Source organism: Temnothorax curvispinosus, unplaced genomic scaffold, assembly GCF_003070985.1.
Source record: "Temnothorax curvispinosus isolate PA1 unplaced genomic scaffold, ASM307098v1 QBEX01012135.1, whole genome shotgun sequence".
NCBI lineage: Eukaryota > Metazoa > Arthropoda > Insecta > Hymenoptera > Formicidae > Temnothorax > Temnothorax curvispinosus.
The window spans coordinates 414,963-440,997 of NW_020221915.1; the positions used below are offsets into that span (position 1 = coordinate 414,963).

The 26,035-nt window shown below is 40.2% G+C and overlaps 1 protein-coding gene and 1 long non-coding RNA gene across 7 annotated transcripts in view; both read right to left on the bottom strand.

Annotated features, from left to right (window-relative positions):
- The window catches only part of LOC112462250 (fasciclin-3), a 300,674-nt gene that overhangs the window by 42,870 nt on the left and 231,769 nt on the right, over positions 1-26,035 (bottom strand). The gene's annotated exons all lie outside the window — the stretch shown is intronic.
- The window catches only part of LOC112462251, a 129,040-nt gene continuing 107,553 nt past the window's right edge, over positions 4,549-26,035 (bottom strand). For both annotated transcript variants that reach the window (XR_003041644.1, XR_003041645.1), the window contains exon 4: positions 4,549-4,622. This is a non-coding gene — a long non-coding RNA (uncharacterized LOC112462251). The remainder of the gene's footprint in view (positions 4,623-26,035) is intronic.

Sequence of the window (26,035 nt, forward strand, 5' to 3'; positions counted from 1 at the left end):
GCATGCATGATATATTGAAAACATGTCGTGTACGCCATGAATGCGACACGGAACGTGCAGTTTAATTTAATTGCATTTTTGTACCGGTCCGGGGTCGACCGTAGGAACGCGCGCTCATTTTCCGCGTGGCACGCCCAGCGAGGGGTAAATTCGAGATATGAGTGTCGACGTACGCGCGCTGATAAATGTGTTTGCGGTAGAGGAGACATGCTCAGAATATGGGGCAAAAGATATACTATCAGCATAATAAATCGTTTCTCTCGCTTGGCACTCGCTTTGGGGTTTTGGGACCAATTTCGGCAGGTCACTTAAATGTAGGTTGCATATTTGGACATACTATGTGAGCATTACGGTTTACGCCTTGAACTTGAATATAATTTTAGCATCTTTTAATTAAAGATATAATATTAGTGGCATAAAGATATAATTGTAGTAATACTATATAGTCATTAACTTGTATTACTTATATTTAGAACGTATAAGTAGTAATGGTCTTTTATTAACCGCCATCAGCAGTCTCCTGTTACTCCGACACGATTATTATAATTTAAGTTCTCAGATGTGATAATAATGTGTGATATTAAAATATACTCTGTAGTCGAAATTAGGTTGTTTTGCTCCGATCCGGTCAAATTCAGTTTACTAATAAGATTAAAACTTGTCCATTATACAGCTATTAAAATTACATATTCAGTCCATTTATCCAATTAAGTAATTTCGTACAAATCCGCGTGTGACTGTGCTATTTCAAGCCAATGATTTCGGTTTCTCGATTTGAAGAGTACAATATATAACGACTCTATCCGCGCTATCTAAAAATATACAGCATTCCAACATAAATCATTACGACAAGCCGGAATTTTTCCAGTGGAATTCAACGGAATTTCGTAGTCAGTTACGTTTCGCAAGGACGTCGATTTGCACGCTCGTCCTGCTGATCCCGGAAAATCTGCATCTCGCGATGTTGACGTGTGTCCTTGTCTCCTTTCTTGTATTTCTCTCTCTCTCTCTCTCTCTCTCTTTCTCTCTCTCTCTCTCGCTCGTTCGTTCGCTCGAGATCGGATTGAAGCTTATTTCGATGCGAATCGAACACGGATTGAGGATATCAACGTCGGGCGTTCCCGAATGAAATTACCATAATAAAGCGTCGTTGGCGGTGCCGCGCTGCTTTCGCAGACGAGGAGGACGCGACGGTCGCTCCCAGCCCGGGGAAGTCAAATGAATTATCGCGTCGAACGTAGAGAATCACCTGCCAATTTCTCATTCGGGCGTCCCTCAATTTTTCATCGTGTCGCTTCCCTACTTACCCCAAGCCCACTCCCCGCGTTCTCCACGAAAACGCGCGATCGCGACGATAAATTATACTGTGTACTTTGGTATCAAACGCGCGAGTTTCGATCCGCGATGCTGGGTGTGACTTGGGGCCATAAAGTAATTCACCAATTCCCAATTCGGATCGCGGTCGAATGTTTGAATACGACTGCAATTTGAGGATTGAAATAATTTCAATGAATCGTATCCAAATGAAACGAATAATTAAATTAATGAAATGCTCAATTACGTTGAACCAGAAATTTCACATACGATCTATAAACTTATTTAATTAAATTATTTGAATAATACCACTATTCAAATATCTATATAGCCTTCCCGAAAATTCTTCACAATCCTGAGCGTTTCGTAATCTTATTACTCTTATAAAAAAATATTAATTCTAAAAGAATACATAATTTTTGTATGCTTTTTAGACGTGCTTATCACTACATAATTGCTATAATATACTAGTTGTCTAGACATTCTATTCATAAAATATCGTTTAATATTAATAATTTATCCAATAGTCGTGAGAAATACATTACACTAACGTAATGATTATGATAAACAGATAAACATGAATACACAAAAAGTTTTTATTGTTATTTTTTTACAAATTAGTATTTATGATACACAAATGTTCTCCAAAGTTTCGCTCCGAAATTGCTAATTTCATCAAAGTATCCACGGCCGAGGAAAAAATCGGTTCCACGCGAAAAAAGCCCTACGACACCCTGTACAGTTCGATGACCGCGACACGTGTAACCGCGAGACCATGCGTACGCTCGACTGCGAACAAAAGCCGAAAAGCCTTTTAGCCTTGAAAAGCTCCACGCTCGAGCAGTGTCAATGTTTTCGGACTTGGCTCGCCGATGAAAAAAGTAAACCTGACGCGCGAAGGCTACCGCGCGAGATATGCCAGTCCAGAAAAGGGTCAACCTCGCAGAAGGTACGTCGATAATCGGCCAAAGACCGGGGGAGGGAGCTTTTCATCACTCGTGAAACCGCTAGTCATGGATTCCAGCTAACGCGGGTGGGTATTAAATCGACGTCCCCTTCGCCGAGCGGTTTTTGCTGACGTTGTGCGGCTTCAGCGACGCTGCGCCGTCGCCGTCGCCGTCGTCGTCGCCATTCAAAGCCGGTTCTTCACGCCTATGCGCCGAAACAACTGCAAGCTTCGAAGCTCGCTCGGGCGTGAGATAAACCCAGGACCTGTTGCAGGAACGAACATCCGGACGAGAAAAAGGGAAGAGCGGAGAGGTTTGATTTTTCGGTCGGTTCATCGAGTCGCAGCACGTGTAACCGTGGAATTCGAGTACGGTTCGAGGACTTTGGATTTCCAGAGCCCGAGTTCGATAAAGCGCGCGCTTATAATCAGGGCGCAAACCCTTCGCAAAAATATGACGTTGGGATAAATTGTATATAACTCGACGAGATTAAAGAGCTACTTTGAATCAGTGGTAAAAGCGACGAAATATAAAATTTACGTAACTTTGCGAAAAGTTGTCGTAAAATTATTTTCAACGTTAAGCATTTCAATTTTATTTAGAGGAATTACGATATCAAAATCCTGATAAATCGTTTTGACTTATTTTTATATTAAAAATGAATATAAAATTGTAGCGGTTCAAAATACTCCAAACTTGCAAAATCAGCATCAAGATTAACCTGACGTTTCTTCTTGCTTTTATTACAATTTCGTAGTTCTTATTACAATTTTCTTACAACTTTGCAGAAAATAATCGTAAAATCATCTTCAGTATTAAGCATTTCAATTTTATTTAGAGGAATTACGATATCGGAATCCCGATAAACCGTGTTTAAATTTAAATCTTTTATATTGAAAATGAATATAAAATCGAAGTATTCAAAAATATTTTAAACTTATCAAACTAGCATCAAGATTAACTTGACATTTATTTTCATATTTATTACAGTTTCGTACTTCTTATTACAGTTTTGCGAAAAATAGTTGTAAAATCATTTTCGATAAAGCATTTTAATGTTGTTTAGAGAAAATACGATATCGAAATCCTGATAAGCCGTGTTCAAATTTAAACCTTTCATATTAAAAATTAATGTAAAAAATCGAAGCGTTCGAAAATATTTTAAACTTATCAAACCAGCATCAAGATTAACCTGAACGTTTCTTTTGATTTTTATTATAGTTTCATAGTTCTTATTAAAGTTTTCATCTCGCTACGTCTGGCATTAGCCACGTTATCGTACCTTCGTGCGTGTACCAAAGTGTCTACTATTTTACATAAGACAACATTTCGAATTCAGTTTGTCACGAAGACAGACGTAACGCTATTTGAAGCGACTCTGGCGCGTGTAATATCGGTGCGGGCGGTGTCCCGCGCGTGAATGGAGTAGAAACAAACCGCTCACACCTCCGCAGCTGCAACACCGATCTTCCGCCGCGATAACGAACTGAACGAGGCACAACCGCTTCAGAGCGAGCTGCCGACATAATGTCGTACGCAGCTGCGTCGTGTACTAAACTCGTTCGCGTCTGTGGCGAGAATCTAAATTTGCACATTTGCCGCGCGCGATATCGTCCGCGTCTTCACGTACGAAGATATAATTAAATCGAAACGCGGCGATAATGTCACGTTGACATTCCGATAGATATCCCCGAAAAGAAGTATTTCGCGTTACGAACGAAATTCGTCTTTGATCCATTCGTGATAATCGCCGGGAAAAAATCGACCTAAGTAAATTTGTTTCAAGGAAGCGACATCGTGAGACAATCGTGTTATCGCGAGACGTAACTCCGCCGAACACGTCTAGTGCAAAATACTGCGGAGCGAACCGAAGGATGTGCGTGAGCAAGTGCTCGACATGAAGAAGGATAATGTCGGGAACCTATCTCCTATCTGGGTTCATATGCGCGACGACGCGTTCTACGGCTGACGCGGACTCGCATACCGATCGGTGGCGTGATATAGTCAGACAGGAAAAGGCGAAAAGGCGATGCTTGCGCTTCGCATTAAATATCATGAAAATTATCGGAAGGATCGTTCATTTTCAAGCTTCGATTTTGACAACAATAATTTACGACGATAATTCACGATAATAATGACACGCGAATTAACTGCTGGCTTATGTTTAATAATTTATATTGAAAGATTGTTTAACAAGCGATCGAATGAGCAATAATTAATTGTGTATTTTCATGTTTACTACGACACTTTAAATAGTACATCTATATATATTTTTTTTTGTTTGATACTTTCCATTATAATTATAACTCACGCAATTATTTACGCCATATTTCTTCTCCTAGAGTAATGTTCTCGACTCACCTGTAACAAAGAAAATATGTACACAATTAGATGCGATGATTAAAAACAAATGCATGTTATTTTGTAGTATTAATATATCTATGCTAGATTGTTATTGACTGTTCTCCTTGATCTATATTCCTATAAACAAGTAGAAAAGTATAAAGGTATTCGCAATTCTTATCAGCACAATCTTTGATATTTTAAAATCGATTTTTCAAGCTACCAGTATCGTTATTTGAAATATATAAACCATTGTACAATATATAATAAATACTGTTCAACACGTAATAGCAGAAATGAAAAAAAGAAAGAAAATATATGACACATTTTTACAGACCATGCAATATTATCAGTTAAGGCTAAAGTTAGCATCCAATTAAATTCCAATCTATAAAGACGTTTAGACAGTATAGAATATTTATATCTATAGATATTTATACACATTTTTAACGTAAATTAATCCACGGGCGGTACCTATCGTGTTTCGTGTATCGATGCATAGGTCAGCGTGGAGGCTATCGACTATCGGCTCGGTAGGATAGTCAACGGCGGAACGCGACCTCCGGATTGTCCCGTGGCGATGTATGTATCGACGTGCGGCAGATATATCGGCTTCCGCGCGAGCCGTCACGGTCCTTCGAACGATGCCATTACACGCGCCACGTGTTCAGAATTGGATCTTCGGACGTCGTGGGCTCGCATCCCGTAATTTATCAGGGAGTCGCGGTAATAGGGTCACTTGCCAACAAAGCGCCCGAGCCAATCGTTTCCGGCCGGCCCGATCGAGTCCGCGGGAGGATTTCGCGATTGATCGTTAAAAAGGAACGGGAGCTCCGGTCTTCTTCTCCAGGTCGCGCGGGACAGCTTTTTACGGCGCGACCGTAGCGATTCTCTTGGCGCTAAATTATCGTTAATGCGAATCGTTAGTGCCTTTCTTACCGTCATCGCGTTTTTCGGACTCTGCATATCCTACGTCAATATGTCCCAAGTCCATTTGTCGGGACAAGAATCTGCTGTCTTTTATCCCCTTTTGTATAAGTACACGCAGAAAATTTTTCTCGAATAATTTAGAATACTCATAATAAAATTTACTAGATTTGCTACGTACCGGTAAGATATACGCGTATTCAACCGGAAATTAATATATGACAATAGAAAAGTAATAGTTTAATCAGATACATCTTGTAACCTAAAGGTAAATAAATTTGCCATACTAACAAGGAAATATGAGAACAGTAAAAAAGTCCCATACTAGTATGTTGTTGTTGATTGAGCGTTGGCGGGCTCGCGCGGCGAGAGGATTCGGCTCGCGCCCGCTACGCGGCGCATCGCCGGTATATTCTCGCGTGATTAAGATTCAACATCGACCTTTATATCTAGGGCAGCTCGGTACGGTCCGTACTCCGTACTACTCCGTATAGCGTTCTCAAGTTCGCTCGTGGCGGACAGCTGACCGCCACAGCCTATAGCGGCAACTTATGTTTTTGACAACAGACGTCTCGTTTTTTGTTCTTCAGCCATATTTCGAGATAAGATACAATCGGATAAGATATAATTGAATCATCCGTCTTTAAATTAACAAAGTAAAACGCGCTCTCAAAAGTCTCCCATACTTGATGGAAATATTTACTTCTGCGTATAGTTTATTAGTTTTATTCTTTGCTCTCTAAATTTTCCTATACTTTCTTGAAATCTTTTCCATATTATGACTATATCCTAGCCGTGCAAGATTAGTATGGTATTTATTTTGTTCGTGTATACTTGTATTTTCAAGAAAAATTTTCTGCGTGTAGCATATTAGGAAAATTTCTCATCTTCGACTTTGCTTCAAAAGGGTTTCAGAATCTTTTTGCTCCATTTAAGAAACTTGCGCAAATATAACATTCCCTTTTTTCTGAAGAAACTCTTACAAGTGAATTACCTATGGATCCCTTACCGAAAAAAATATATATTGTAACGTTTAACTTGCACGAGCGATCGTGGCGTTGAAATTATTGCGCTCCGTGTGAACAATCACGTTTCGGGTTCGAGATACGTCAAACTCCGAGATAATCTGGCACGCGGACCCTCATTGGCAAGTCCTTATTGTGTTTGCGCATCGTGATGTTAGACTATTGTGGACTATTGCCCCAGGTGTTTGATGACCCGGGCGGTCTTTAGACGTCACTCGATCCATAGCCCAGTAATTCATCAAAGGTACTGTGCGTACGCTTTGACGTAAAGCTGATGGATTGACGTGTACTTTGTAGCAGAATGCTTCGACTACGTCAAAGCGAATGTGTTTAATGAAGGGGTAAAATCAACTTTAGTTTCGGCGATCAGATAGCATTAGAATTAATTTATCAACAGTGACCGATCCTTCATTAGAATCAATCAATGATTAAAAATTGAGGATTAGGAGCAATTAATTAATTGTATAATTAATAGCTTATTTATGAATAAAATAATTATAAATTAGATCTGCAATAATCGTATCATGAATAAACACTTATGATAATTAAACGATTAGCAAACCTATATTACGAACAAAATTCGGTAATTGCGTAGATGGAGGAGGTCACCTTGGATGACCTTGATTTTTAAGTATGTTGTCAAGGTCACCCTCCTGAGTGACCTTCAAAAGGTTTCAGCCCGCGCTCGTTGTTTATTGAAAAGTTGTTAACAAAAAAAAATTGAAAAATGTAGCAGTTATTTTGAATATTAAAAGGCACAAATGACTAATTTGAGATCTCGGAATACCTATTTTACTTTAATCTGCGCTAATTTTGGGCGTTAATACTTTCGCGAATTCAAAATTTGGTTCGGCGCAAAGCCGCGATAATTAGTTTCGGAACATATCGCGAAGCAATTTCCAAATGTGGGATATGCTTGCGCCAGACTTGTTTGCGACTAACGGGAAATGTGCGTGCAACGTATACACGGGATAAATTACACTTTGAGCATCGCACTATGACACACCATGCTGCGTGCTCTGGGTATGTAGCGTTGCATTATTACATTTATATGATTTGAGCAATCAGGTAATTACCGAGCTACCACAATTCCTATGCCAGCTTTACTCAATTATACGTTTAATAAATTAAATTGGATATATGTACCTGTAAAAAGTATATTTTTTTAGCCTTTCGCTTTTTTTTATCGCTATCTCTCCTTCTCTACTCTTTTATCTCTTGTATTCAATTTCACTCACTGTGACGTGCATACTACGCATATTTGATTCTATAAAGATTTTAATTAATTCCATTTAGATTTAATATTATTGCCGTTTCATAATTAAACAGTACAAATTTTACAAATAATAAAATTTTACATAAAACTTCTCCATCTGGTTCTTTTTCCTAATATAATGTTTCATTCATCAAATTATAAAATTCATTAACCAAATTAAATGTCACAGGACATTTTAATCCATCTCGAGAACGATACGAGATTTATTTACGCAAAAGAGAAAAAGAGAGGGAGGGATGAGGGAGGAAAGAGTAAATATCGATCCACGATTCTCAGGATATCCTGTCGCGTAACTTCGCTTTTCTGCATTAAAGTCGGTCGACGTTACGGAGGGAGAGAAGTCGTATAATTCTCTCGTATAATCCATATATCCGCCGCCTATCTATTCTCGGACTGTTATTCCCGGACTTCAAGAACCGGGAGTACTAAAATCGGTGGAGAGATATTGCGCCTTGTAAATTGACTATGTCCTGCCGGATGGATTATGCGCGTACTCAAGGAGCTTAAGCGCCAAGTTAATAATTCAAGTTATAAATCACGCGCCGAACGAGACGGTCCTATCGCGTCACTTCTAATCGCCTCCTTATTATTTGCTCCGTTACAAGTTTAATTATCGAATCGCGAACACGTTGATACGGACATCAACGTGCAACTCACTCGCTCTGTAACAGTTGTGTGATACGTTATTACGAACATCGGGTCGCATTTAAATAATTCCGCATTTTACAATTCAGTAAGCTAATGTATGCGCATTTAGTAAACGCAACTTTGTTGTAATATATTCCCTTATTATATACCTATATATCGTATATATTATCATGTATATCATGTCATCGTGCACATCATGTATATTATCAACGTTAATTAATGCGTTAACTATTGACACGTTGCGCTCCATTTTGCGGCGCGCTATTACGATAACGAAACGTGGCCTTAAATCATAATCCTTATTTCTTATTAGAAATTTATTTGAACAACAATATTTTGTAAACAAATTTTACTATGTAGAGAGACGTAAAGAATTATTATTATTATTATTATTATTTTAAGAATTATACTATACATAATTATTAATATTAAAAATATTAATTCAATCTCAATACAATATTCTAAATAAATTTATTATCATGTATAGAAAGACGTAAGGGAGGAATTACTTCGATTGCTAAGCTGCGGTGCGGCGGCGCCTCTCTCTTCTCGCTCTAAACTCTCGCGGGTACTTAGATAAGTTCGCTAAAGTGCAAATATCGTAAAGCCAAAAGGAATATCGTATTAGCTCGGAAAGTTTTCGTCTCGCGGCCGGCATAAAGCAAAGCGGATTCACCGCTTAAGACCGATCTCAGCTGAATACAATTATCCGCGACGTGAGGATGGAGAACAGTAAATGAGATTCTTTGTCGGGGGGAATTAATGGCGAAACCTATCATCTTGCTAACGGGTGTTCGAGCCCCGTAGGAAAGTTGAGCCGAGGTAGTGTTTCGCTTTCGAATAAACTGCTGGCGCACGCGGTCGCGTATCGCGACTTAAACATCGAGTATCGGTATTCTCCCTCGGATGTGTATCACAATTTTTGCGCTGCCACAGTGCAGCGCCGCCCGCGCGCCGGTGAAAGCGAACGGTAAATCATTTGGACAGCCATACAATACGTCATAATGATGGAGTTTCAGAAAATTTATAAATTCGTAAATCTCCACGGACACCTCGCGCAATTCGTCCAAATTTCCACGCACGTGTTATCTCGTATTTAAATTTTATTTTAGTGAAATTCATCTAGAGAGAGAGTGCCCGAAATAAAATTTTCACTTTTCCATTTATCTGTGTAAATAAAAATAAAAGTAGCTTAATTATCATGAAACGAGAGTAGAATTTAAGTCCTTTTTGCTGACTGTTAAAATTAGCGAGCATCCTGGCGTGCCGGATATGGGGAAATTATTCAGTTCCGATTCGTTTTTAAACAGTTTTACCCTGGACAACCATCATCGATTGATACACCTCATCTTATCAGAGGGCCCTCAACCGCCCGTCGGTTTAAGCTTTCATGATAGACTGGCAGATTGAATGGCTCCAATTTTCGACTAATTGCGCGAACGCGGAACCGCGTAACGCTTTTACGCGGAATATTTCCATATACGTCGTCTCAGTAATGCGTCGCAATAACGTTACCGCAAAACGGCGCACAGACCAACCGGTGAATATTGCGCTCGTGGCGCGCCGACGCGTCCCAGGATACGGAATAACAATGATGACGAAGTTTTGTCCGATTAAATATTACGCGTTACAACGCGCCCGAGTCTGGCGTCACAGCCGCGTTACAACTCGATTCGCCCGCATCGTCGCGCATTCCATTTTCGCCCGGCGTAACGTCGCGGCGTCGTTCGCGGGCGAATCATTTTTCCGCTGTTCCAGGCGTTACCTTGTGCCGATGTTTTCCAGCCGAAGAAATTGCCCGCGGGAATAAATTCCCCGCGCGAGCGTGATCCGAACCCGGCGCGCGCGCTCTTTCTTTCAGGAAGTTCGCCGACGGAAAAATAACATCAGGCTCCGATCAATCGCGCGCGAGCACGCGAAACCGCGTCTCGCGAGCGCGAGGATGCGACGGCACCGGAATCGATGCTGCGATTTAGGACGAGCCTCGGCGTACATATCTGCCACGGCTCGCTACTTTTTCCGAGCTCTCTCATAATCCGCTCGTTTATTTCATTCGCATACAGCGCGTTTGACATCGAGCGATCGCGCATCTGCAACGGATCGTCCCGAAACTGACGGAACATGCAGCGAAATTCTTTGTGGAATTTGGAATCGACGGAATTGATAGATGTGTAGATATACGTCAAAGATGTAGTCAGAACACAAAAAAATAAAATAAACTAACGATGCGTAAAATCTACTTTAGACGCAACTTTATATTTAACCCCTTGAGTACCACACAATTTTTCTCGAGTGATCCTATAATGCCAAAAACAAAAAATTCCAGAAAATTAATGAAAGTTGACATATAGGGTGCATTTTGTTTCATTGCATTATGCGCATCATGCGTGAAATGGAATGTACCTACAGAAATATTTTTGATGGCGCTGATAACGAATTTCGAGCTAAATTAAAAAAAAATTTTTGGTCAAAATTGTTTAAACATTTTTTTCGAATACTTCAAAATCTTGTTCAGCACACTCAAAAACTTCTAAAACGTATTTATATAACCTTATTTTAATCATTAATTCATTATAAAACTTAACAAAATACCTGATGACGAGAATATTTGAAAATTTTTATCTTTCTGACAGCCATATCTTTTTTCCGGAGGTAACATTTTGTAAATCGGACTAAAAAATCGTGTTCAGCACACCTAAAAACTCCTAGTTACACTTTGCTTTAAAAAAAATTACTTAGCGGCTCTAATATAACAAAATATTTCATGACGAGAAAATGCATTTTCGCGATACTGAACGCAAAGTTCGAAATAACTAGAATTCTCGTCATCGGCACTCAAAGGGTTAAAATAGTTCCTACAAATTGTGGAGCCTATACAGTTCATTTTTGCATCGCTCTCTTCACAGATCTCGCATAAATAATTCGATCCGCAACGATACGCGTATACGATACGCGCTGGCTTTACTTCAAACTTTTATAATTATCAAAATCGCATATCGTGTCCATTGCACGAGCACTGGGAGTCACGTGATTAAGTTGATATTTCGGAGAGACGCAGTTTGGCGAATCCGATTTGCATTTAATATTAGTCGCAAATCCGCGATATGCCGTTGATTACCTGAAACTTTTACCATATATACCGGCGTCCAGCTGGCGTCAACTGAGCCAATTACGTGTTCTGGCCAAGTTTACGCGATCGCGTCCGTCGCGACCCCGGCACACATCCCGGAAAGTGATAAAGTTTATTTGTCCGTTTCGCGATAGTATGTCGGAGAGGGGGGGGGGAAGATTTGAGTCGCGTAAACTTGTGTAACTTGTGTTGTCGCGGTGTAATAGACAACGTAAAACCGATAAGATTCATATCGCCAAATAGGGACGGTTGCCAACGCACGGACGTAGGTAAGAAGAGAGATACACGCTATATGCCACGACGATACAGCGCTTTCCTTCCTCGTGATAACCCCTCTCGCTTCCCTCGCCTTTCCCCTCGCCTTTCCCCTCGCCTTTCCCCTCGAGTTTCGGCAATTTCCCACGGAGAAGTTTCGCTAAAGCACGAGCGATTATCCGAGCTGTACCCTCCGATTGTGGCAACCATACGGAGACATGAATGTACGAGCATGTCCCGTCATGCACCTATAAACTAAGTTATAGGTATCTGGTAGAAGGATGAGAGGTACGCGACGCGCAGCGGGGAGGGGGACGCGGAAGAGTGGTAGACATTAAGCTCGGATTACGTAGTTTAGCGCGTTTGATAACCGCGCGGGCTATCCGCGTGGAATACGCCGCGGACGAACTTTGACGTGACGATATCTATACGCGGCGGGGAATGAAGAAACCCGGAATGAAGAATCCCAGCCCCAGCCGAACACTTAAATCTTTCCACTCGAAAGTTAGAGAGACGCGTGGAACCCTTAAAATATATTTCCACTTCAAAGTTAACTTTATAAACGTTCCTTAAACGTCACCCGGAGACATTTTACGTACTTTTGTACGGGGGAAAAAGAAGGAGCGCGCGGTTATAGCCGCGCGCTCGGGAATAGTTGGACCGCTGATAACCGACGATTACGCGAGTGTGTGTGGCTCTCTAAGAGGGTCAATTTGAGTCTTGGGTCGTTTCAACCCCCCCCTCTCCCCCCGCGCGGGGACGGCATTAATATTAAGTTCGCGAAAGAATTAGCGTGTCCCCGAAGATTTTTAACGTCGCGTCGGATTTTGCGCAGCGCGTATTTCAGTCGTAACGGCGCGGCAAATAGGACGGCGCGGTTAAAAAAAAAAAATTTTACTGGCGCGCGAGCGCGACATTTGCATGCAAATCGTGCATATTGTAGTTTGTCACATGCGGGATATGGCATCAGGCGCTCGCCGGGGCAGGGCGAGGGTGAGTGAGGAGGAGGAGGGGGAGGGGCATTAAGTTTATGCTCCGTGCGGAATTACGTAGTTTAACACGTTGGATAACCCCGCGGAGTCTGCTCCGCTGCTTTAACCGTAAAATGTGGACCGTACCGCGGCCCTTCCGACCCCGTCGCGCGCACTCGCCGATCGGCGATGACTGCATTCCACGCGCACACACGCGCACATTTAATTCGATCTAATATGGGATTTCACTCGACAGGATTATGCGGTCAATTCCCGAAGCTATATCTTTTACCTAAGTCCAAATATTAGGCTTACCATTCATGAACTCGATGTATTTTTTGTCCGATCGAGATAGAAAGCAAGCATAAATTTTTTCCGCTATCTATTCACGTTCTCTGATATATGTTATTAATTGGATTTCCTGATTCGCGGATCAATAATCTTCGCTTTCTATTTACGTTACCGCTAGAAACGAGAAGGAGAAATAGAGAAGAAATCGAGGAGGAAAGGAAATAATTAATCAGGATTATAATTAGTGTCGATACCAGATATCGTTTCCGCCACGTTCTGATTTCATGTTCGCGAATCGTTAATAGATCAGCGTGCTGATGTTAATTAGAATAATTAGATGTACTTGGCGCGAGACACTACCGCGTTTCTTGATACCTCAGCGGAGTATTTCGATGAAACGGGGTTTCTCTGATGCGGCGTTCGATTTTCGCGGATAACACGAATATATTTTAGCCACGAGCTAACGAATCGTTTCTCCTCGCGATATTAAATTTATCATCGCTTTTCATCATCCTCTTGCTCGCGCGCGGTTCCGCGTAAGTAGCCCGCGTATATAATCGATGATTACCGGCCGCGCGATATATACACGCCGATAGATCGTTTCGCCGAGTAACGAAATCCCGGCAGATTGCACGTGGAGGCGCATGTATATATTCCGCGGCATAAATTGGGAGCGGTGCGAGAGAAGCCGAGTGCCGTATATCGGCCGCGCATGCAGCAACGGCCACGTTGCGTACTTTGCACTTCGTATCCCAAGGGAAATTTTCATGGCGGTCAGTGTAAACTATATACTCCACGAGAGAGACTACTCCCGGTCATCGGGGATACCTCTCTCTCGTTGATATCGGTTTTGATATTTGTACGTCGCATTCGTCAGCAATTTTCACCGCTGGCGTCGAATGTCAAACTAATTCCATCGAATTGCCCGATTACTTATATTATTCCTGCTGGCGCATAATCTCCGTGCGCGCGTTCGGGAAACATGCGATGGTAATTGGTTATTCGGTAGATCTGGGTTCCCTGTTTAATCCTAGGATTTGCGATATTTTAATAAAAATACGTAGGTATAAATTGGAATAAAAAGGAAAAATAATAAAAAGAGAGATATACAATATTAAAAGATTAAAGATTATTAAAAGAATTAGAGATTTATTTGAAAAAACTTACTAATATAAGGATAAATACTGTAGAATTCTTTTCTAATATTCCAAGATTAATTGTCATAAATTCTGTAAAAATCTAAAAGAATGTAGACGTTCTATTGTAAAATGGTTCCATTATTTTTCGCAGATGCGCACATTTCTCAATTTTCCATCAGGCGAACGCGAGTTATCTCTGATCGGGTTCCTACGGGTTTGCGCGACAGTCAGATAATCCGATAGACCAACACTTCCGGGCCACTCTCTTCATCTCCCTTCATGCCCCGACATACCAGTACGAAAGACCGTTGACCTATATCTATTCAGTCATAATAAATTGGGGCGGGGAACAAGTCACCGGTTTTCTATAGCCTGATCGAAATCGATCAATACCATACCGAGTTGCGCATTTAAAGTCCATAAATTATGAGGAATCTCGACGTACCTGGTTAAATCAATTTCCACACCTGAAAAATAACTAGCTCGCACGGTGCTCATCCTGGAGTATTCGCGCGCGAATAAAACTTTAGCATTTTTGAGAGAAGTTTACAGAGTAACTTCTTTCACACGCTCGTGATATTATCGGATGGAAAATCCGCTGGGAAAGCAAAGTGCGACAGCAAGAGCAAAATATAGAGATTGCCACTGTTAATAACTTTGTCAAAATTATTTACCGTAATACCGTAAACGAGCAAAACAATTTTATTTTTTAATTAGTTTTGACTGGGATTCGCAAATTAATTCGCAGATTAATTATTCAAATGTCTAATTTCTGAAAACTGAAAATCCTTAAAAGAATAATGGAGTCCTGCGAATTGCGCCTGTGGTGCAGAGGACATCCTGATATATCTTTGAAACAGTTTGGTATACACACATACACAAAGAAGATGGATAGATTTTATTATAATACAGAGTCTCTGTTTGCAGTCATGTTCGTTGAAGTACTTACGCCACGAAACTCGGGATTTCGCTTTGCCGCGGCGTAAAATAGAAAGAAAATGTGAAAAGTAAGCAGAAATGGCCGCCATATACAATGTTTAGCGAAGGAAGAAAATTCGGACGGGTGAGATTGCCTCGCGCGAGCGTTTCCGCCAAATAGGACCTTTGTTCCCCGTTATTTGAAGCTTTGCGATATAATCTCGCGGAGATATTTTGCCGGGCACGACGAAAGATCGATCTACATATACGCGAAAGCGTTTATTCGCTTTCGTGATTGTCCGTACCTTGAAACGAAAATATTTTGAACTTTTTATACGCAATAAAAAAACCGTAGATAAAATCAAATATTGCTCATAATTTATTATTATTCTTCTTTAATAACCATTTTCCTTTATTTTCTGATATTAATGCAAATATTATCGCATTATTTATCCAAAGACTTCAAACATCAATGTTAAACATTCTTTTGACAGACACGCCTCTAATTGGAATTTCTTTAAAACTGGATACAAAGAACCTCCTCGAAGCTAACTAAAAACTAGAATTTTATCAACAGGCTTTTGAAGCTTTAAATCTCTTGAAACCCGTCGCGTTCCATCACTGGTGTTAAATAACTTTCTAATTAAACATTGATCGTTCTCCGAAAGTTCTGAAAAAAAAGCACGTTGCCGCTATTGATCGCCGCGCATTTTGTCCATATTCTATGTTCATCTCGCATATTTTGCGCGAAAATTTCTTTATCAGCCTCGTCGCCGACGATGTTTACAACTTCCGCGTGATTGCGACGACAAACGAGCTCCACTCACTTATCGGGGTGCAGCTCGCGCGCGTTCTCCCGGAGCGGGAAAATTCTCCGGAAGATCTACTCGATCGCGCGCAGGCAATCTTTTTCCTATCGTAACTGTTCCCGGCAACGAAATTCGCGCCGCCGATACGCGCGCGCAAGGAAAACCCCGGATAGCGATCGTCTGCGGCTTAAAGGATCGTTAGCATCGTTGTTCGCGATGTACCGGAGAGTCCCCGACTGTCGCTACTGCCATAACTTTGCCATTATCCGACTTGGCAACTCTCGACTCTCGGTCGCTCATCAGTTTTCCCTGCGACTCCCGCTCTCTATCTGCCTTGTCTCTCACTTCTTCCTTTTCTCTCTCTCTCTCTTTCTCGTCAAGCTGCGCGTTAAACGAAGTGGGTTATAAAGGGGACGTTCCGATCTCCCAAACTGATAATATATAGGCGTTCGACCGTTATTATGAAAGTTACGATATCCGAAGAACTCCGTTTAGATAGATATAGTTGTTTATTTCCGCGAGGAGACATTAAGTCGTCATATCGGATCACAATTACTTTTCTTTTTCGCAAAACCGTAATCCGTGCAACATCCAGATATTCGAAACGTGAAATGCAACTGGGAGTAATTTAAAAGTTTAGAAAAGATAAATACTTTCGTGTCAATTTCCTGCATAATACGATTAGCATTTGAGTTCGAAAGCCACGCTTCGGCGTTCTAAGAATAATAATGAATGCCTTAACATTCGACGTCTTGGCGGTAAGTGCGCTGACTCGACGCCGCACGCGGAGATAGGATCCCTAATCCGATTTTCTTTTCTCACTCTATCTCTCTCTCTCTCTCTCTCTCTCTCTCTCTCTCTAGTCTTTGTTCCGGTCTTCAACCTCTTGGGCACAACGCATCCTTCAACCCACGGGTCCCTCCATCCTTCAAACACCGCTCTCCATTTCCCCAGCCCCTTTGGCTCCTTCTATTTGCTCACCTCTCGTTCTCTGTTTGCGCGACCTTAATATTTCCGTAATACTTCCACGGCGCCGCCTCGTTTAATAGTACGCCTAGCTTTATGTTACATTCAACGATAAACTCGGGAAATGATACGTCAACAAATGTTAACGTTGCCGATGCAACCTCTTTACCCGTGTTCATCAAGAAACATTCTTGCGTACACATTTTTGTAATCAGCCTGTTCGCAAATGCAAACTAAAACTTTCGTATTTTACCTTGATTATTATGTTATTAAAATGCACACAAAAAAAAAACAGTTAGTTCAACAAAATAATTTAATTTCGTGCCATGGAATTAAAATGGTGAATTAAAATTTACACAAAATCTTGCAAATTGATCCGAAATGTTATTTGGCTAATTTTTAATTATTTCAGAGTGCAAATTTAATTTTTGCAGGATTCAATTATAAATTAATTAAATTATATGTAAATATATAAGTATATTGTATTTAATATGTAAAAGTAAAAAACTATGAGCAAAGTTAATTAGATTTTTAACATGCTAAGGTGGAGAACAGACTTTCCACGAGTATGAAAATTTTTACAACACATGTTTTTTACAGAGCCGTAAAGTTATAATGTTTAATAAAAAAAGTAATAATAAGTTACAACGTACATTTCATTAATACATTGTTCTTGCTTATTTCTCTGTATAATATAAAGATAGCGCCAATATTTTATCGTATCTCTTATCCACATTTATTATTTTTCAGCCTTTCGTAGAGATCGTAGATCTCTTTCATCGCGATATTTTTACTACTTATCGCATTAAAGCGTTAAAAGCATTTCCCTTTCAAGAAAAAAGGAGACTTCAAAAAAAAATTAAATAATGCAGGCGCAAAGTTGCGAAAGTTTTAATGCAATATCCTTTATTTTAACTTCTCGTTACAACCGAATAAAATCTGATTGACATGTAAAGCTTCTCTCCAGCGTTAGAGTAAACGATTATATTAATATCTGTCACTCACATTGTTTTGGTTCCAACATGTCAGGCAATATCGATATATTACATGTGCAATATACGACACATGTAACAGTAAATCGTAAGGAAAGAAGAAAAAACGTAAGAAAGGATATACATATCTCCTTTCTTACGTTTTTCTCTTTTATGTTTTATACTCTCATGTGTCTTTTAGCGTCACTACTATCATCGCTTCCCTTTCTTTCTTTTCCAGACATAACTTTCGGCGTCATTACCACCGCGAAAATTTTCGCGCTTAACGCGTCGGTTCCTTTCGCGACGAACAACCGCAAGTCCCCCGATAAGAGACGAACTTTCGTTGTGACGTCCTGTACGATAGCACAAGCTCGCGACAACATTTTCTCGCGCAATTCTTATCGCCGACTCTACTCATCGTCTTCCTTTTCCTTGCGCGTTTTTCGGCGAACCGTCGTAAACGAAGCAACTGAAATTACTGTCATAATAAACCGTCAGATTATTAAAGGTGGATCTAAAACTGATATTTGATTCTATTCGTACGACTTATAACGGTATAAATAATCATACATTCGTTTCTTTCATGGATATCTGTGGCAAAGTTATTTTTTTCTTACTTAAATATATATAAATACAAGCACTCATAATTTCTTCCAACTTTCCATTTATGTCGAAGAACTTCAATTAAAAATAATTTCCTGTAGATCCATGAAACTGCAATTCGCTATTACAATGTTAAAGAGGAGCGTATGTTTCACGTTGTCGTTCCTTTTATAAGATTTCCTTGAGCTCTTTAATAAAATTCAAGAATTATTCATTACAAAAATCATAACAAATGCTGCTGTATCAAATATACAGTCTGTGACTACGAAATACACTATTAAGCATAGATCTTTTATTTAAATCGAAGAGACGAAGAAAAAATACATGAAAACCATCATTTATTAGCGCCAATCAATTTTTAACAGTAAATGTTAGTAATTAAACTTGCAATTATTCTGGAAATAAATAATCTTGATACCACACAAATAATAAAATTATTAACGTATGATAGAACGTTAAATTTTAATAGCTTGTAACTCGGAGGCTGTTGCAAAAATTAATTTGCAATTAATAAACTGCTCAATGTGAACAACGCTCTTCCTGTCGTTACACAAGCTCACTCTTCGGCTTCGAGCAGAGTGTCACGGCTGATAATAAATGATGCTCGAGATCTTACTCCCTCTGCGTCTTTAAGAGATGTTTTTCGGCAATTTCGCTATCGATCCCTATAGATCTTCCGTCGCTCAGCGTCAATTATCCGTGACGTTATACGCCGCTATCTGGCATCTAGCAGGCCTCTTCCCTCGGGGGGCAGCGGAGTAAGCCGCGTGTTGAAAAACACATCGAGCGTTTTATGATATTTGTCCGGGTAGGAACGTACGCGGAACGAGAACGGGCGAAGATATTGTCCGCCGACGAGCGTCGCCGACTCGCAAGTTCGCCAACTAGATTTCCACGTGTAATCTGATTTTTACCGTCGTCGGTGCCGCTCAAACTTGAACATTATTGCCGTATTCGCTTCGATGCGACAACGCGTTTATTCCGAACCGCCGCATCGACCAAAAACGCCGTCCTCACGGTTCTACGAATCCTGAAAAGCGTCCGTTCTTTCAACGCGTCGCGCACGAATTTATATCCAAAGGTTGCTACGTTCTTTCTCTCTCTCTTTTTCTTTCTTTTTCTCTCTACCTCTCTTTTTTCCCTCTTTTTGTGGTTAAACTTCGACAAGAATGCGAAAAATTGCACGAGACGGTCCAAACGTTCGATTCGTGAACCGATATAAAGACGACTGTTCCTTTATCGCGCGCCTTCTTTGAAACGCCGTGAAACGATCATCGCCGATAGCAGGACTTGCAGCGTTTCTATATCGATCGACAAATTGTTCGTAAATTTGGCGTATAGTTTCGCTTCGGTTCGACACATAATACCAGCGACGTAAAATATCGGAAAAGAAATATCGTAGTAAGTAAGATTAAATGTCCGTACACGTAACGATTTAGCAGATTTTTCGTGTTCATAAAGAATATCTGATAGATTTCCAAAATAATATTTCTTTCCTCTTATAAGAACTCATCGCGGTGCTACAAATTTTTGATTTCTTGGCATCTTTATTGCATTATACCCAAAAATAATCAACGAGATACGTAATAAATAAATTAAGAGACAAATAAATAAAATTATCATTAATATAAAACGAGAAAGTTCAACTTCCAACGCATAAAATTTGTAACATTACTATAAATAATCCTTTCGATAATCCCCAGTGGAATTATTAAAGGTCTTATCACAGCGCTATTTTAGCGAAAGCTATATCGATTACTTTTATCGTCAGCCGTGCCATATATTTTTGTACGGATTGAATAATCCATAGCCCGTCTATCAACAGGAGAACCTCGCCGTGATAGCCTATCAACTCTAAGGAGGATACGTCAGATGCTTCCTGGCTTTATTCGGGCCACCCTTTACTCCTGAATGGGTAAGGACGTCAACCCAAAGAGCTTCTTCTGCCATAAACTTCGGCTCACGTAGCCGAGCCCATGCCGTACCATCTGTATAAGCCGTGCGCTCGTCTATCGTCGTTCGCGATCCTTTCTAGCCGTGTGTAATATACTATACGTCCGAAAATTTCAAATAGAGAACGGGCACTCCTCTCAATGCACGCAAGATAATAAAATAACGTCCGTGTAGTTTTACATTGAGACTGGGAGTCGCTAAAATAAACAGTGCTACATATGGAAGATATCGTTCTAATTGTAAGTATTAGAATAATTCGTTTGTTTTAGAAATATATTGGTACTTCCGTTAAATGTATGAATAAACGAAGTTTATGTATATAAGTAAGGTAATAATGATGCGGTTAAAATAATGATGTTATATTTTATTGTATATATATGATGTCCGTAATGAAATAATTGTACGCTACTGTTGCGAATATAGTACGCTGTATATTTGTATTATACTATAATGTTCTCACTCTCAGTGTATTTTATTAGTGATATAATGCTTCTTTTGTTTCGCAATACGCAATTGCAAAATTCAAAAGTCAGAAATAAAATCGGAAAACGTAAATATGCAGATTTAACAGGCAAATTTATATGAAATAAATGAAAATTTAATGCGTGACTTTTTGTATTATTGCCTTTCCATATAAATAAGTTTTAATCGGTAAAAAGCAATTGCACTTAATTATATTAAAACAATACCTTTGATTATTTAATACATTACAAAATATTGCTCGGCTGTATTTAATGAAGCATTTAATCAAACAATGAATCAGAATTAAAAGTATTTTAATTCTAAAATGTTAATTTAAACTCTTGATTATTGATGCGTAGAAAATATAAGATAATTGATAAAGCGAAGATAGCTAAATAAATATTTCCGATTATGCAAATGCGTTCACTGATTACGGGAAATCAAAGTACGGATTGTGGCATTAGTACTAGTCAATTCACGATCGGCTATCCGAACAAATGGCACTAACGCGTGATTGAGGTTTCGCGGAGAACGTGGTGCCCCACGAACACGTGCGGCGAATAAATGTTGCCCGGAAATTGCTGGAAAATGAATTTCGCGCGCGCGCGCGCCGCACGAAAATATAATGCGATTTCGGGTATCCGGCCGCGGAGAGAGATAAATACATCGTGCTAATAATTCTGATCAATTTCCAATTCGCGTTTCATTCACTTCCCATCAAAAATTTCACTTCTCGCAACGCGAAAATGCCACTACCGGCTCGCGAATTCTCTCGCGTGAATTTTTCAGGTACCTACGCCGCGCTGCCAGTCGCAAATATATCAGCTTAACATCGATACGTTTCGCGCGAGGTGACTCAAATGGCTTCCGGCGGCGAGGTTAAATCTTTGATCGCTCGCCCGGTATCGCGTCGCTTTTATTTTCTCAAACGTAAATTTGTGTGCCTACGCGGCTGCACAGCCGTTGTTTCTGGAAACAAATCTCCGTCCCGCGGGAAAACGTGATCCGTTTTACGGTGAGGTGATGCTCTGGATGCTATACGGAGGGGAAGCAGGAGTACGCAAACCGCGCGAGTAAATTGTAGTGGAGAGAGGACGATGAAAGACAATGATGATAAAAAAAACAACATATCTTTTCGCGTCGGCTCTACCGCAACCGAACCAAAATAATCGCGATGGACAACACGGGGGAGAAGCGAGGTTTATCTTTGTCCGCGCGTTGGCGCCCGGAACTTCCGGAATTTTCGCCAAAATACCGCCCCCCTCGAGAGCCCGAAAGTGGCCGTTTCCTGTGGCGACAACGATAACGGCTCTCGGCGCATCCTCTCGGAAAGCAAACAAACGGTCTCTTTACAGTCGCGCAATATTGCATTCTGCCAGTGCGTGAGCTGAAGAGCTCTGCTCGCCCCGCGTAAAAATGCGCGTCCGGCACGCAACGAGAAATTCAATATGAGGACCATTCATTTTATGAGAGCACCGATGTCTATTACGGCCGGCTACGATTCGCAAATTGGATTTCTCTATCTGGTCCCGTGACCGTGGACTATTATTTGAGAGATAATTAAATGGGATTGTGTTTTACGCGTATATCTTATGTGAACTCCATTTTCTTATTAGGTCCAATGGAAGTATAATTCGCAAAGAAATATATTACTTGTTAATTAGTCATTAAAATTTAGCAGATAGACGTGACTACGGAAATTAATATTAACCATTAATGGTATTATATATTATTATCTTGTTAATTATTTTAAATAAGTGTTTAATAATATTACTGATATTAATATTATCGATAATTCTATTATAGCGAAATATTATTATTGTTATTACTAACTATCGAGTTTCTGCTGAACGTTCTAAGTCTTTAATTTCCGATATCTCACAAAAGTGGCTTAACCGGCTGAATAGGAGATCAATATCCGGTAGCCCGCGACGAATATGCGACGCGTTGCAGCCTGCAGGCAGGCTCATCAGCTGTCGCTGCATAAGTGCCAGTGAACCGCGATTATCGGTATAGAATGCGCATTTTGGCATGCTACGCGATCGAACAAGTGATTTATACGGACGCGCGCACATCCATGGAAAATTCATTTGTCGGGAACAAACAATATTATTATACCTAAATAGAGCGATTTGCATTATCCTCCCTTCGTCCGAATTTTACGTGGTAACGTTGTAAAACCGCGCACCGCGGCTTGCATACATATATCCGATCGCGAATTGAGGTGGATGTTTGTTAACGAATGGAGATAAACGTGAAAACCGAGGAAATTAAATGTTATCGGTACGTTTATCGTGATAATGGCCATAATAAATTTATCTCCTTAATGCCGTGACGTTTGTCACAAGGCGCGGAAGATTAAATGGCAGAGTTATTGTTGGAAATTATCGAATCTGTTAATTATTAATGATAAACAAAATGTACAATTGCTCGTTCGAATATGACAAACGTACCAACTTCTTGTCATTATTAATATGCAGATAATACATATTTGTAGCTCATTTATTCCTAAACTTTTCTGAATTACAATGAACTATTTTTTTATCAAATTTCCGCAAAAAAAATGCGCCTGAAAAGATCAAGAATTTAGAATTTACTCGCAAAGTCCTCAATTCAGAGGAAGAATGAAATAAACTGCCAAATTACAATTTTGAGTAAGAATTTAAAATAAATGTTATATATAGACTTACTACATTTTCACTAATAATAAGAATCTTTCAAGGATATGCGAAAATATTATATCAAGGCTATCTCTGAACGAGTAAAAAGCCTTCGGGAGATAGAAGCCCATGACACATGTTCCCAAAGGGTTATCGGAGCGACGCAGATTTATTGCGCGGAAACGAGGATCTCGCGCACATTTTCGGCATTTTCACCAACCGGTGACCGCAGAGCCCGACGACGCGGATGGGGTCTCTTGAAAAACCATCGACGGTTATCCGGGGCTATCGTCGGGGATCGTCGTCGCGCGAGTGCGCTTGGAAAATTGGGAGAGCCGCCGCGTCGCCGATAGGGGCTGATACGTGCCGGGCGCGGCGCAGATCCATCGGCTCGGCGACGCGTTCTCGTAACGGCGCGGCGCGGGGTCATCGATACACGAAGTGTCAAGAGAAAAACGGCTCGATCTGAATTACAACCGGGCCACGAACGACCGGGACGCAGCGCACTCGTACGCCGCAATCATTTCGCGGCGTATATGCGGGAAACGCAATCGCGCGATGGGTTTAATTAACGATCCCGGAACACCGCGCGTATTACAGAAACGCGTAATCGGAGAGGGAACACCCACGAATTACAATATTGCTCTCTGAACACTCGACGCGTATTCGCTGTAAGGTTTCCCCGTCCGTTAAATTGTAATTGCTAGATCGCGCTATGACGTCCAAAGCGAGAAATCATGGATAATTTCCTTTTGCGGCTTATATCGAGATAAATGAGGCTTTTTTCCAGTTATGCCAGATTATTCACATTTGAGGAATAAATTTGTAAAACTGGCGTATCCTATGACAAAAAGGAAACGTTATAATGACTACATGAGAAGGACGTTTTTAATTAACGTACATGTATCAATGTTATCTTGATAGTAATTTAATAATATTAATATAATTAATATTTTGTAAAATTTTACTTAATAAAACGACAAAAAATTTAAATAAATTGCTAAAATGGAGGGAAACGGGGAACGGGATTATGAAAATTATCAAGATGGTTTAAAGCTGTACGATTCACGCAAATCTAATCATCGTAGCAGGAAATGCTGAAATACATATTAATTTCACGCTACATGTATGCGAGTGTCTATTATACGCTGTAACAGTAACAGTATATCTACTACAGCGTAATAGACAATTGCATATGTTTGTATATGTAGCGCGAGATTAATATATACTTGCTATTTCGCGGAGTGAGCCTTGAAAAATTATGAGGGTCGTGTGATACATCGCGGGTCGAAATTGGGAAAACTGCGGGCGGCATTCCACGCTCCACAGATGTAAATCCGTCAACTCTCGTTACGTAAATTGCGTGAAAATCGCGGATATTGGGCTGACAGATAACGCGAATGCGTTCTACTCGTTTCTATATAACATGATAACGAGTCGTTTCAATATGCTTTCAACGATACTGACGATAAACAATATATTTAGAGACGAATAGAATTTAGAGTGAGTTAATTACAATTAAATCTAGTGGCACTTCCTTAAGGGAACGGCCGTATTTTTCATCTGCCGATACTTCAAAATGGCACAGAAGAAAGACGGAATTTGACCTGGAAATGAAAGCGGACGGAACATGCTACGATAATATTCCGAACGTTCTTAATATACATATATATATAGTCACTTTATTACGTGTGCCACATTTGATGGTTCGATGCCGACTAACTTTCGAAAGGCCGTTGTCCATTATGACAGTAAACATTTCGCAGATGTCACCGCTATAATGATCTGGGCGCGTGATTTAATGTTTAGTTAATTTCTCTAAAGCCGAAAATAATATATGTGTATCCCGGGTTGTCTATTAGATTTCTCGTAAATCGCGTTGGCTACGCGAAAAATTCTGTTAACTTTAAAACATAATAAACAATAGTAAATATTTACGGAAAAATTTTAGCATATAATTCTTTCTGATATAATCATATGTACATTTCCTCGTTAGTAGTATTTGGATATCGGTAAACGTGCGGATACACACACAATTCTCAGATAATTTACATGTGCATCATGTTGTCACTTCATTTATTCAATCTGACGTGACACGATTTGGATCGACTGCCGCAAGAGTGTATATATTTTTAAGTACACGAAAGAGTTGGCACGAGAGCGAATTTTTGGTCGATGGCAGAGAAAATTAACGATTCGGGGGGAAACTCGTTCGGATAATGGAGTTACGTCGAAATAGCGTTGGGGTTAAATCCTCCGGGAGCGATAAAACCTCCTTTTTTTCTCTCCCTCCTTTTTACACGCCAAACGATTTTAGCCATTAACTATGCGGCGCACGGCTTATGAACTCTAATTTCACCTCGTCGGTGAATTAATCTCATTGTAGCAACGGCGAATTAAAAATTGATATTACAACGATTACTA